Genomic DNA, 13,600 nt, shown 5'->3' with positions numbered 1-13,600 from the left:
CTTCTACCAAACCTGAGACCCTTCCTTTAGCATGAGATGTGATATCCAACTCCTTCCCATTCCAATCCTGAGACCCTTCTGATAGCATGAGATGTGATATCTCAATGCCTCTAATACCAAAACTGAGATCCTACCTCTACATGAAATGTGATATCCAACTCCTTCCCCTTCCAACCCTGAGAGCCTTCCTATAGAATGAGATGTGATATCCAGGTCCTTCCCATTCCAATCCTGAGACCCTTCCTATAACATGAGATGTGATATCCAACTCCTTCACATTCCAACCTTAGACCCTTCCTATAGCATGAGATGGGATATCCAACTCCTTCCAAATCCAATCCCGATACCCTTCTGATAGCATGAGATGTGATATCCCAATGCTTCTACAAAACCTGAAACCCATACCATGGCATGAGATGTGATATCAAACTCCTTCCCATTCCAATCCTGAGACCCTTCCTATAGCTTGAGATGTGATATCCAACTCCTTCCCATTCCAATTCTGAGACCCGTCCTATACCATGAGACTTGATATCTCAATGCTTCTAATACCAAACCTGAGACCGGTCCTATAACATGAGATGTGATACCCAAATCCTTCCCCTTCCAAACCTTAGACCCTTCCTATAGCATGAGATGTGATATCTCAATGCTTCTAATACCAAACCTGAGACCCTTCCTATAACGAGATGGGATATCCAACTCCTTCCCATTCCAATCCTGAGACCCTTCCGATAGCAGAGATGTGATATCTCAATGCTTATACCAAACCTGAGACCCTTCCTATAGCATGAGATGTGATATCCAACTCCTTCCCATTCCAAACCTGAGACCCTTCCTATGGCATGAGATGTCATATACAACTCCTTCCGATTCCAATCCTGAGACCCTTCCTATAGCATGAGATGGGATATCTCAATGCTTATACCAAACCTGAGACCCTTCCTATAGCATGAGATGTGATATCCAACTCCTTCCCATTCCAATCCTGAGACCCTTCCTATAGCATGAGATGTGATATCTAAATGCTTCTAAAACCAAACATGAGAACCATCCTATAACATGAGATGTGAAATCCAAATCATTCCCTTTCCAAACCTGAGACCCTTCCTATAGCTTGAGATGTGATATCAAACTGAAGTTTTTAACCACTGTTCTCCCATACTAAGGGGGGTTAACATCTACTGCTGTTCACAGGCTGAATGTATACGGCTGAAATCTTCAAGGCATTATCAGCTTTCCTGACTGTTTTGGAATGTGTATTTGCCATCTGTTAATGCAGTCGCCTTGTGGTCATCGTCCCTTTTAGTTTACAGGCTGCACTCCCCTGGTGATCACATTCTCCTCTCCAGAGCAGGCTAACTACCCGCTGCTCCTCCTCAGAGGCGTTCCTTCTTTCTGTCCCTGCTCCCTGCACCGTTTCGCGTTGCATGTTCTCGCTTCCCAGCTCTCTGGTTAGATGCGTATTCCCTGCCTTCTCTCCTCTTCCTACAGCCTTCCAAAGAGCTCCACAAGATAGTGTTCAGAATGCTTTATAACCCCATTATTCAACATATAGCTGTAACCCGCTAGACGTATTGAAACGTGCTAAAAACTAGCAAAAACAGCTAGAAAATGTACTTCCTCGCGTTTTGGTAAATGCAGGGTACACGCGTCTAAACCAGAGAGCAGGGAAGCGAGCATTTCAGCAGTATAAATTCAGCCTGTGAACAACACATTTTGATCCTCCCTTTTATGGGAGAAGAGTGGTTCAAAAGTACAGAATTCGACTGATCAAACGCACGAACAGAGTACAAAATGGGAATCCACCAGAATTCGCATTTACCAAAACGCGAGGAAAGTACATTTTCTAGCTGTTTTTGCTAGTTTTTCGAACGTTTCAATACGTCTAGCGGGTTACGGCTATATGTTGAATAATGGGTGTTATAAAGCATTCTGAACACTGTATCTTGTGGAGCTCATTGGAAGACTTTAGGAAGAGGAGAGAAGCAGGGAACACGCATCTAAACCAGAGAGCTGGGAAGCGAGTACATGCAACGCGAAACGGAGCAGGGATCAGGGACAGAAAGGATGAACGCCTATGAGGATGAGCAGCTGGTAGTTAGCCTGCTCTGGAGAGGAGAATGTGATCACCAGGGGAGTGCAGCCTGTAAAGTAGAAGGGACGATGAACACAGGGCGACTGCATTAACAGATGGCAAATACACGTTCCAAAACAGTCAGGAAAGCTGATAATGCATTGAAGATTTCAGCCGTATACATTCAGACTGTGAACAGCAGTAGATGTTGACCCCCCTTAGTATGGGAGAACAATGGTTAAAAACTTCAGGATTCGACAACAAACGCACGGACACAGTACATACAACATGGGAACCCACCAGAATTCGCATTTACAAAAACGCGAGGGAAGTACATTTTCTAGCTATTTTTGCTAGTTTTTAGCACGTTTCAATACGTCTAGCGGGTTACAGCTAATGTTGAATAATGGGGTTATAAAGCATTCTGAACACTATCTTGTGGAGCTCATTGGAAGGCTCTAGGAAGAGGAGAGAAGGCAGGGAATACGCATCTAACCAGAGAGCTGGGAAGCGAGTACATGCAACGCGAAACGGTGCAGAGAGCAGGGACAGAAATAAGGAACGCCTCTGAGGAGCAGCTGGTAGTTAGCCTGCTCTGGAGAGGAGAATGTGATCACCAGGGGAATGCAGCCTGTAAACTAAAAGGGACGATGACCACAAGGCGACTGCATTAACAGATGGCAAATACACGTTCCAAAACAGTCACGAAACCTGATAATGCCTTGAAGATTTCAGCCGTATACATTCAGCCTGTGAACAGCAGTAGATGTTGACCCCCCTCCTTGTATGGGAGAACAGTGGCTAAAAACTTCAGGATTCGACAACAAACGCACGGACACAGTACATACATGGGAACCCATCAGAATTCGCATTTACAAGAACGCGAGGACAGTACATTTTCTAGCTGGTTTTGCTAGTTTACAGCACATTTCAATACGTCTAGCGGGTTACGGCTTTATGATGAATAATGGGTGTTATAAGGCATTCTGAGCACCGTGTATCTTTTAAAGCTCATTTGTTGATTTGAAGGCAGCGGGAAGAGGAGAGAAGGCAGGGAACACGCGTCTAAACCAGAGAGCTGGGAAACGAGTGTTTGCAACGCGAAACGGTGCAGGGAGCAGGGACAGAAAGGGAGAACTCCACTGAGGAGGAACAGCTGGTAGTTAGCCTTCTTTGGAGATGAGAACTTGATCACCACGGGAGAGGATTGTTGAGAGGGTTACAGAGGGGGAGGTCTGAGATCAGAAAATCCTGAGTATTCCCTGCAGTGTGTAGGGCCAGCGACATGTAGAGTTGCAGAGCTCGTAAAAGTCCAGGTCAGGAAGTATACAGGTTCATGTTGAATTCTCCAAGTAGGCGGAGTTGAGTGGTAGGAGGCTAGGATGGAGAAGTCCATCCACTGAGAGAGGAAGGGGTTAGGCAAATAGCCACGGTGAGAGAATGACCAGGAAAGAGAGAATGCATGCAGACAAGGCATTCGTGAGAGGAGTCGGCCTGCAAAGGAAAGCAATTTACTACAGGAATCAAGGATACTCCCCCCTCAAGAAATCTGGGCATGGAGAGGAACTTGTCATCAGGGAGGAAAGTGTCAAAGCTCGAGACAGCGCTGGCCGTCAACCATGTCTCGGTTAGACCAAGGACATCAAGGTCGGGTTCTTCCAGGAAATGGCAGATGTCAGATGAGTGTTTGAAACTGAGTGAGAGTTGAGAGTGGGGAGGGGTACAAATCAGTAATCCCTGCTGAGGTGTAGAAGGAGCCTGACCTAGGGCAGATGAGGACGGAGAGAGGAAAGAAAGCGGAAGAAGGGAGAGAAGAGACAGCAGGAGTGCATGATCAATCCGGGAGCTAGGAGTGGTGAGAAGGTTAGACGGGGAGGTCTGAGTCTCAGGATTGGAATGGGAAGTTCGATATCACATGTCATGCTATAGGAAGAGTCTCAGGAATGGAAAGGGAAGGAGTTGGATATGACATCTCTTGTTATAGGGAGGGTCTCAGGTTTGGTATTAGAAGCACTGAGATATCAAATCACATCCTTTCGGAAGGGACTCGAGTTTGGTATTTTAAGGAGTGAGATAGTAAATCTCATCCTATCGGAAGGGTCTCGGGTTTGGTATTGGAAGAAATGAGATTTCAAATCTCATGCTGTGGGAATGGTCTCGGGTTTGGTATTGGAAGGGGTGAGAAATCACATTTCATGCTACAGGAAGGGTCACAAGTTTGGAATGGGAAGGAGTTGGATATCACATATACTACGGGAAGGGGCTCAGGTTTGGTATTAGAAGCATAGAGATATCACATCTCATGTTATAGGAAGGGTCTCGATTGGAATGGGAAGGAGTTGGATATCACATCTCATGCTATAGGGAGGGTCTCAGTTTTGATATTAGAAGCATTGAGATATCACATATGCTATTGGAAGGGTCTCAGTATTGGAATTGGAAGGAGTTGGATAGCACATCTCGTGCTATAGGGAGGTTCTCAGGTTTGATATTAGAAGCATTGAGATATCACATCTCATGCTATCGGAAGGGTCTCAGGATTGGAATGGGAAGTAGTTGGATATCACATATGCTAAAGGAAAGGTCTCAGGTTTGGAAGGGGAAGGATTTGGATCTCACATCTCATGTTTTAGGACGGGTCTCAGGTTTGGTATTAGAAGCCTTGAGATATCACATCTCATGGTATAATAAGGGTCTCAGGATTGGAATGGGAAGGAGTTGGATATCACATCTCAAGCTATTTCAGGATTGGAATGGGAAGGAGTTTGATATCACATCTCAAGCTATAGGAAGCGTCTCAGGTTTGGGAAGGGAAGGATTGGGATTTCACATCTCATGTTATAGGATGGTTATCATGTTTGGTTTTAGAAGCATTGAGATATCAAATCTCATGCTATCGGAAGGGTCTCAGGTTTGGAATGGGAAGGAGTTGGATATCACATCTCATGTTATAGGAAGGATCTCAGGTTTGGTATTAGAAGCATTGAGATATCACATCTCATGCTATAGGAAGGGTCTCAGGATTGGAATGTGAAGGATTTGGATATCACATCTCATGCTAAAGGAAGGGTCTCAGGTTTGGTATAAGCATTGAGATATCACTTCTCTGCTATCGGAAGGGTCTCAGGATTGGATTGCGAAGGAGTTGGATATCCCTTCTCATGTTATAGGAAGGGTCTCATGTTGGAATGGGAAGGAGTTGGATATCACATCTCTTGCTATAGGAAGGGTCTCAGGTTTTTTATTAGAAACATTGAGATATCACATCTCATGCTATAGGAAGGGTTTCAGGATTGGAATGGGAAGGATTTAGATATCACATCTCATGCTAAAGGAAGGCTCTCAGGTTTGGAAGGGGAAGGATTTGGATATCATATCTCATGTTATAGGACGGGTCCCAGGTTTGGTATTAGAAGCATTGAGATATCACATCTTATGTTATAGGAAGGGTCTCAGGATTGGAATGGGAAGGAGTTGGATATCACATCTCATCCAAAAGGAAGGGTCTCAGGTTTGGAATGGGAAGTGTTAAGACGGATTTCTGAACTCTGTCCTGGTGGCGCAGAAGTTCAGAAGGCCAACCTAATTACTTGGAACAGGGTAACCTCTGGACAAGCCAGACCAATCAAGGTAGCGATCGCGGCGGTCAAGACTAGGTCTCAAGAGGGGTGAGGGTGACAGAAAGCCCGCAGTGAGCACACAAAGCAAGAGCGCTTACAAACTACTCCAAACAGGTGTTATATCAAAAATATAAACACATTTATTTTAAGGCCTTTAAAACAACGACCGTAGCGAGAAAATCACAATAACACAGTATTAAGCCAACACATACCAAATCAACACAATATATATACAAATACACAGTCGCAAGCGTTTAAAGCACGAAATATGTAGTCCACCTGAAAGGGAAGGAAAACAGGCAGTGCAATAATGCTTTAGACTTAGTTCGCCTTCATAGGCACCTAACTAGATGGAAGTCCGAGCCCTGCGAAGAGTGGAGCCTTGTGCTCAAAGTACCTGCACACGCTGGTGCCAACGGGCAAAAGGGGAAGCTCTTCGGAGGAAGTCAGGCAGTTCGGATTAGTGCACAGCAGAAGAAGAACAGGGTCCGCAACTCAAGCGCAGCCTCCACAGCGGGCAGAAGCAGAGCGCGAGTACGGGCCAAAAGGGTGCTGTTTTACACAGCGGGGAAAAGCAATGGGTTACTGCAGGAGGGCGACCAGATCCTAGATATACTACTCACCGGTCCCCGAAGCAAGCAGTCCCAGGCTCCTCCGCGTTAGTTTCAGCAGCTGGCAGGTTCAGAAGAGCAGGGAATGCTTTGTAGTCGTGTAGATCAAAAAGACGTCCCAATCGACGAAACCGGCCCAGTTTGTTGCCGCAGCAGGACAACGGAGCGGCCGTGCGTATCTGAGTCAAAAGTACCCTCCTCCCTTCAGACCTGGGAACGCCAAGGGCACGAAGCGTGGGAGAGTGACAAGGACTCGAGATACGGCACAACCTGGCGGCGGTTACAGAGCAAGGCTCCCTTGTAAGCTGGTCAGTCAACTGGATGGCCCAGAGACGCTTCCGAAGGCTTACTTGGCAGGAGATGATGTAGATGCCGGGAATAGCTGTTCCTGCTATTCCAAAGGTCGAAGCACCAGTACAGGCCTTCTGGTTCGATCAAAGGAGGACAGGGGCTCTCAGGACGACAGCAGTGCAAAGGAGGATTCCTTCAGCGGGTCACCAGCGATTCCTCGGTCCAGCCTCTTGGTTGCAGGATACTTGGCTCCTGTATTCCTTCGTTCGTGAGAACTCAGGAGATCGACATGGTAGTGGTGTTTCCAGCCCCCTCTTATCCACGGTTCCCTTCGCGCCAAAACGGAGAGGAACCAATGGGAGATCCGCTCATCAAAACACATACCATACGTGGACCAATCACGGACCACGGTGGTCCCAGGCATTCACACCACCCTAGACTCTCTGGCACCCAGGATGTGTATTGGGACCAGACATCCCAGCCCACACCCTGGAGGCACACAAACGGCATGTAGAAGCCCGCGAAAGCAACCACGTTTCGCGGGAAAGTACATGCTCAAATAAGGAAGGCCCCGGGTCGCTGGACCTGGGGAAGGTGAAGGGAGCAAGACGGACAGTGGACAGGACAAAGGAGCCTCGTGGTCTGGCCATTTTTGGGAGCCAGGCCACCATTTTGGGTTCAGTGCAAAAACGTGCTCAGAACGGCAAAAGGAGCTCAAAATATACAAAATGATCGCTGCCACCATTCCAGTCCCTGAATGACTTGCACCGATCAAATACCATCCTAAAAGAGTATCTAGGGCCTGTAGAAGGCTAGAGACCCAAGAGAGCTGTAACTTAGCTTACTGTGCCCTCTTGTGTCGTGTTGCACTAAAGCTGCGACACGATAGAAGAAACTATGGGAAACAACGTTCCCCGGTACTGACTGTCATAAGGGCATGTCAGTTTCCCCGTAAGAAAGGAGCGAAAGCCCAGGGAAGTGCGGCAGAAGGCTGTACTTCCCTGGCAAAGTCAAGAACAAGGTTAAAAACAATAGCAAAACGTTTAGGGGTTGCCACATGGAAGGAAAATTCCCTACAATAACTAAATCTTTCCTAACACTCGCCCCTCCCAGACTATGGACAGGGGGAACTAATCCACCCCTGGATGAGTCTCATGTTCAGGTCGGTTAAACATTCTGGACAACCCATCAGCATTGCTATGTTGTACACCTGGCCTATGCTCAATAGTGAAGTCGAAGCCTTGTAGACTTATGGACCACCTAAGCAACTTTGGATTCTCCCCCTTAATGTTCATTAGCCACTTTAACGGCTTATGGTCAGTTTGCACAGTGAAGTGGGTCCCATAGAGGTAGGGCCTCAGCTTCCTTAGGGCCCACACAACAGAGAAACATTCTTTCTCTACCGTGGACCATCTGAGCTCTCTGTCCTTAAGCTGGCGACTAATAAAACCGATAGGGTGTTCCTTACCCTTCTCATCTACTTGTGATAGTACAGCTCCTATCCCAGTGTCAGAGGCGTCCGTCTGCACGATAAAAGTTCTTTGATAATCCGGGGCCCTGAGGACAGGGGCCTGGCACAAGGAGTCTTTTAAGCCATTGAAGGCCTTCTCACACTCGTCGGTCCAAGTTACCTTCTTGGGTTTCTTCGGAGTTGTGAGAGCAGTCAGAGGAGCAGCTATGGTGCCATAGTCTGCCATAAAATTCCGATAATACCCCGTGAGTCCTAAGAAGGCCCTCACTTGGGTTTGCGTAGTGAGGGTAGGCCAGTCTTGTACTGCTTGTACTTTACTGGGTAGAGGCTGTATCCTCCCTCCACCTACTTCATGTCCAAGGTAAACCACTGAGCCTTGTCCAATCTGGCATTTACTAGCCTTTATGGTCAAGTGGGCTTTCTGAAGAGCCTGGAGCACAATCCCGAGGTGTTTCACATGGTCTTCCCAGGTGGCACTGAAAACTGCTATATCATCCAGATATGCAAGACAGAATTCGTCCAACCCATTCAACACATGATTCACAAGCCTCTGGAAAGTGGCAGGTGCATTCTTCAACCCGAACGGCATTACCCGGAATTGGTAAAGGCCGTCTGGAGTAGAAAATGCTGTCTTCTCCTTAGCATGTTCTGCTAACGCTATTTGCCAATAGCCAGCAGTAAGGTCAAACGTGCTGAGGTACTTGGAGGCACCCAAAGTATCCACCAGCTCATCTGTTCGAGGCAAGGGGTGTGCATCTGTCTTGGTGACAGCATTCAGAGCCCTGTAGTCCACGCAGAACCTCAATTCAGAAGTGCCTGCCTTTGGAACCAAAACCACAGGGCTGGACCAAGGACTACTAGAGGGTTCAATCACCCCAAGGTCTAACATTTTGTTGACCTCGGTCTTAATATAAGACCGTACTTTATCCGACATCCTGTATCCCCTACTTTTGGTAGGTACACTGTCTCCTGTGTCAATGTTATGTTTGCACCAAGGTGTCAAACCAGGCGACTGTGAAAACAGGGGGGAAAACTGCCGAAGCAAACTTTTCACCTCAGCCTGCTGATCAGAAGTCAGGTGAGGGGCCACACGGACACCCTCAAAGGAGCTATCTGAAGGACCGCCTTGGAACAGGTCGGGGAGAGGTTCAGACTCCTCTTCCTCAACGTCTGAAGCCAGTAGCAGTGCTGCCATTTCGACTCTTAGGACGAAAGCCTTCAGTCTATTCACGTGGAACACTTTTGGAGCCTGTCCAGGCCTTCCAAGGTCCACTAAATAGTTCACCTCACCCAGGGGCTCCACCACTGTGTAAGGGCCTGACCATTTGTCCTGTAAAGCTCGAGGCCTTATAGGATTCATGATCAGGACTTGCTGACCAGGTGTAAAGTTGATGAGGGAAGCTTTCTGGTCGTACCAATGTTTCACCAGCGCTTGCCCTGCCTTCAACTTATCACTAGCCAAGCCCATCAGAAGTACCATCCGTTTTCTGAGCCCCAGCACATAATCAACTACATTGGTAGTAACAGGGGGAGTGGGCATCTCCCATCCCTCTTTGACGATGGCTAAGGGTCCCCGTACGGGATGACCGAACAGAAGTTCGAAGGGGCTGAAGCCAACACCCTCCTGTGGTACCTCTCGGTAGGCAAACAGCAAACATGGTAAAAGAAGATCCCATTTTCTTCTCTGGGGCTCCTCCAGAGCCCCAATCATGCTCTTTAACGTTCTGTTGAAGCGTTCCACCAGACCATTGGTCTGGGGGTGGTATGCAGAAGAGAACTTGTAGGTGACCCCACATTCTTTCCACATAGCCTGCATATACTTCGACATAAAGTTGCTGCCACGATCTGACACAACTTCTTTAGGGAAGCCAACCCTAGTAAATATGCCGAGTAAAGCTTTTGCAACTGACTTGGCAGTTACAGTTTTTAATGGGATGGCCTCAGGATACCTGGTTGCATGGTCGACCAGCACCAGGATAAACCTATTGCCCGAGGATGTTTGCGGGTCAAGGGGACCAACGATGTCGATCCCTACCCTTTCAAATGGTACCCCCACAACTGGGAGCGGTACCAACGGAGCTTGGATTGTCGCACCAACCTTACCAGACAACTGGCAGGAGGCACAACTCCTGCAGTGACTTTCTACTTGCACCCCCATCTTGGGCCAGTAGAAGTGCATGGATAACCTTTGCTTGGTCCTCTTCATACCAAGGTGACCAGCAAGGGGAACTTCATGCGCCAACTGCAGGAGGAAGGGCCTAACAGCAAGGGGAACCACCAACCTCCTATGGTCTCCTTCTGTAGACTCTGTGGGCTCACTATACAGGAGTCCACCTTCCCAATAAATCCTATGCGTCCCATGAGGTTCACCCTCAAGCTGGGAGCAGGCCTGTCTCCTTAGGCCTTCCAGAGATGGGCACTCACGTTGGCCTTTACTGAATTCGTCCCTATCAGGACCTCCTTCAACTAACAAGTCGTTTAGTTCAGGATGATCGTTGGGGTCGAATACTTCAGGCATCGCCACTTCCTCGTCAGGCTCGGGCGATCGACCAACTTCCTCCACCGCAGTGGTAGGTGAGCTCGGGGGAATATTTTCTTTCCCTCGTCGTGACTTGTTGACTCCTTTCGCCTTGGGTTTCCCCTTCGGCTGGGGCGGCGTATTGGGCTTGGCCAATGCTGCCCGTGCTTGAGACCGTGTGTAGGGTCGTTCGGCAGTGTCTCCTACGAGCCCTAAAGCTCTGAGATCATTACCTAACAAGACCTTTCCCGGGACGTTTCTCTGAATGCTCACTGGAATCCTGACTGCTGTACCATTTAAAGTAAGATTAACAGGGATCACGGGAAACATGCGGAGGGGGCCGTCAGCCAACTTAGTGGGCATCAGAGTAGCTCTGGCAACTTCCTCTGAGTCTACCAAGGTAGAATCCACTACAGTGCGACTGCAGCCACTATCCCTAAGAGCTGGAGTGTCTACTCCATTGATCAGCACACTGTCTTTAAAGTAGTGCTTGGTATTATCCGGAATCCTAGCATACGCCTCTGCGACTTTAGGCTCCCAGGAACCCAGGGACACTAAAACTACCTCAGCCTCTATTCCGCTGGGAAATGAGTCTGAGGAGAAGGATGCTCCTGTAATCTCTTCTTCCTCGTAGGAGGAGAAGGCCAGATTAGCGGAGTGGACCCCCAAAGGTCTAACCTTACAACGGGGATCCCCCTTCACATGGTCAGTTGCTCCACAAGCAAAACAAGATCCAATGGGTCTGTTTACATAGGGAGGCTTATTGTAACCAGAGTTCTGTTTCGGAGGCGGACCTCCACTACCCTGTGAGTTCTCTTGTGTCTTACCCTTGTTTTTCTTTTTGTGGCCCTTTTGGGAAGAAGATTTAGCAGATTCTCCACCCTCCATATCTTTGGACTTTTTCCCTTCCTCCTGCTTACCAGGATGAGTTTTGTCCTTATGGGACACTCGATGTGACACCCATAAGTCGGCGGCCATGGCCAGCTTCTTAGGATCTATCTCCTTCGAATCGGCCAAGTGCTGCTTAAGCTCCGGGGAAGAAGAAGCAAAAATGTGTTCCAGCATGACAAGATTTATCATGCCGGCGAAGGTAGAAACCTTATAGCCTTCGACCCAGCCAGTTAAGTTTTTCAAAGATTCAGTGACATAAGATACCCAAGTACCACCTTCCTTTTTCTTATACTCTCGAAAACGCTTTAAATATTGGGCCGGAGTCTTCCCAAACTTTAAAATGAGAGTCTGCTTCAACATTGCGAAATCAGCTCGCTCAGCCTTCGACATCTCCATAATGGCACTACAGCCAGAATGGGGCAGTCTACTGAGCAACCACGCAATCTTGTCAGCATTGTCAACTTTCTGAACTTCGCATGCATACTCAAACGCATTCAGCCAGTCCATAATGTCATTCCGTTCCTCATACACACTGAGCAGATCTTTTGGAAACCGTGGATGAGAGGAGGCCCCAGACCCATGTCCAGGACCCGTGGACCCATTTGCAACCTGAAGCTTGGCCAGTTCCAACTGGTGATCCCTGTCTTTTTGTTTTTCTGCCTGTTCGATTTTCAGTTTGGCTATGCTGAATTCAAGCTCCTGCTGCCTAAACCGCAGCTCTTGCTTCTTGAATTCAAGCCTAGCCTCCCCATCAGCACTGGCAGAGGAAACATTAGACATCTCGTCCTCCCTGTCCTCGTGGTCGCGGTGGAACAGTGCGGCGGCAGAACCGTCGGTTCTGCCAGTGAGAGCAGCCCCACGACCTTCCGCACTGTCCTCAGAAGTAATAGTATCAAGCTGCGCTTCTTGCCACGCCACGATTCTTTGGATCATTTCCAATTTCGTGCCTTGAGAGGAAACACCTCTCTCCGCACACATCTTTTTCAGCGTTTCTGATTTGGAAGCATTTAAAGTTAACAACGTACTTGTTTCCATACTGTGTGATAGGACTATGGCCTTTTTAAAGTTATACTATAACAATTCACTACATGTACTGTTTGGAATAACCCGAAATGCCCTAGCCCGTGCGCAACACCGGATACCTCCAGACGTATCCCACCGCTGTACACCAATTTGTTAAGACGGATTTCTGAACTCTGTCCTGGTGGCGCAGAAGTTCAGAAGGCCAACCTAATTACTTGGAACAGGGTAACCTCTGGACAAGCCAGACCAATCAAGGTAGCGATCGCGGCGGTCAAGACTAGGTCTCCAGAGGGGTGAGGGTGACTGAAAGCCCGCAGTGAGCACACAAAGCAAGAGCGCTTACAAACTACTCCAAACAGGTGTTATATCAAAAATATAAACACATTTATTTTAAGGCCTTTAAAACAACGACCGTAGCGAGAAAATCACAATAACACAGTATTAAGCCAACACATACCAAATCAACACAATATATATACAAATACACAGTCGCAAGCGTTTAAAGCACGAAATATGTAGTCCACCTGAAAGGGAAGGAAAACAGGCAGTGCAATAATGCTTTAGACTTAGTTCGCCTTCATAGGCACCTAACTAGATGGAAGTCCGAGCCCTGCGAAGAGTGGAGCCTTGTGCTCAAAGTACCTGCACACGCTGGTGCCAACGGGCAAAAGGGGAAGCTCTTCGGAGGAAGTCAGGCAGTTCGGATTAGTGCACAGCAGAAGAAGAACAGGGTCCGCAACTCAAGCGCAGCCTCCACAGCGGGCAGAAGCAGAGCGCGAGTACGGGCCAAAAGGGTGCTGTTTTACACAGCGGGGAAAAGCAATGGGTTACTGCAGGAGGGCGACCAGATCCTAGATATACTACTCACCGGTCCCCGAAGCAAGCAGTCCCAGGCTCCTCCGCGTTAGTTTCAGCAGCTGGCAGGTTCAGAAGAGCAGGGAATGCTTTGTAGTCGTGTAGATCAAAAAGACGTCCCAATCGACGAAACCGGCACAGTTTGTTGCCGCAGCAGGACAACGGAGCGGCCGTGCGTATCTGAGTCAAAAGTACCCTCCTCCCTTCAGACCTGGGAACGCCAAGGGCACGAAGCGTGGGAGA

The sequence above is a fragment of the Ambystoma mexicanum genome, chromosome 4q, assembly GCF_040938575.1.
Source record: "Ambystoma mexicanum isolate Mex_15411 chromosome 4q, UKY_AmexF1_1, whole genome shotgun sequence".
Taxonomy (NCBI): Eukaryota; Metazoa; Chordata; class Amphibia; order Caudata; family Ambystomatidae; genus Ambystoma; species Ambystoma mexicanum.
Note: the sequence above shows the minus strand (reverse complement) of the source record.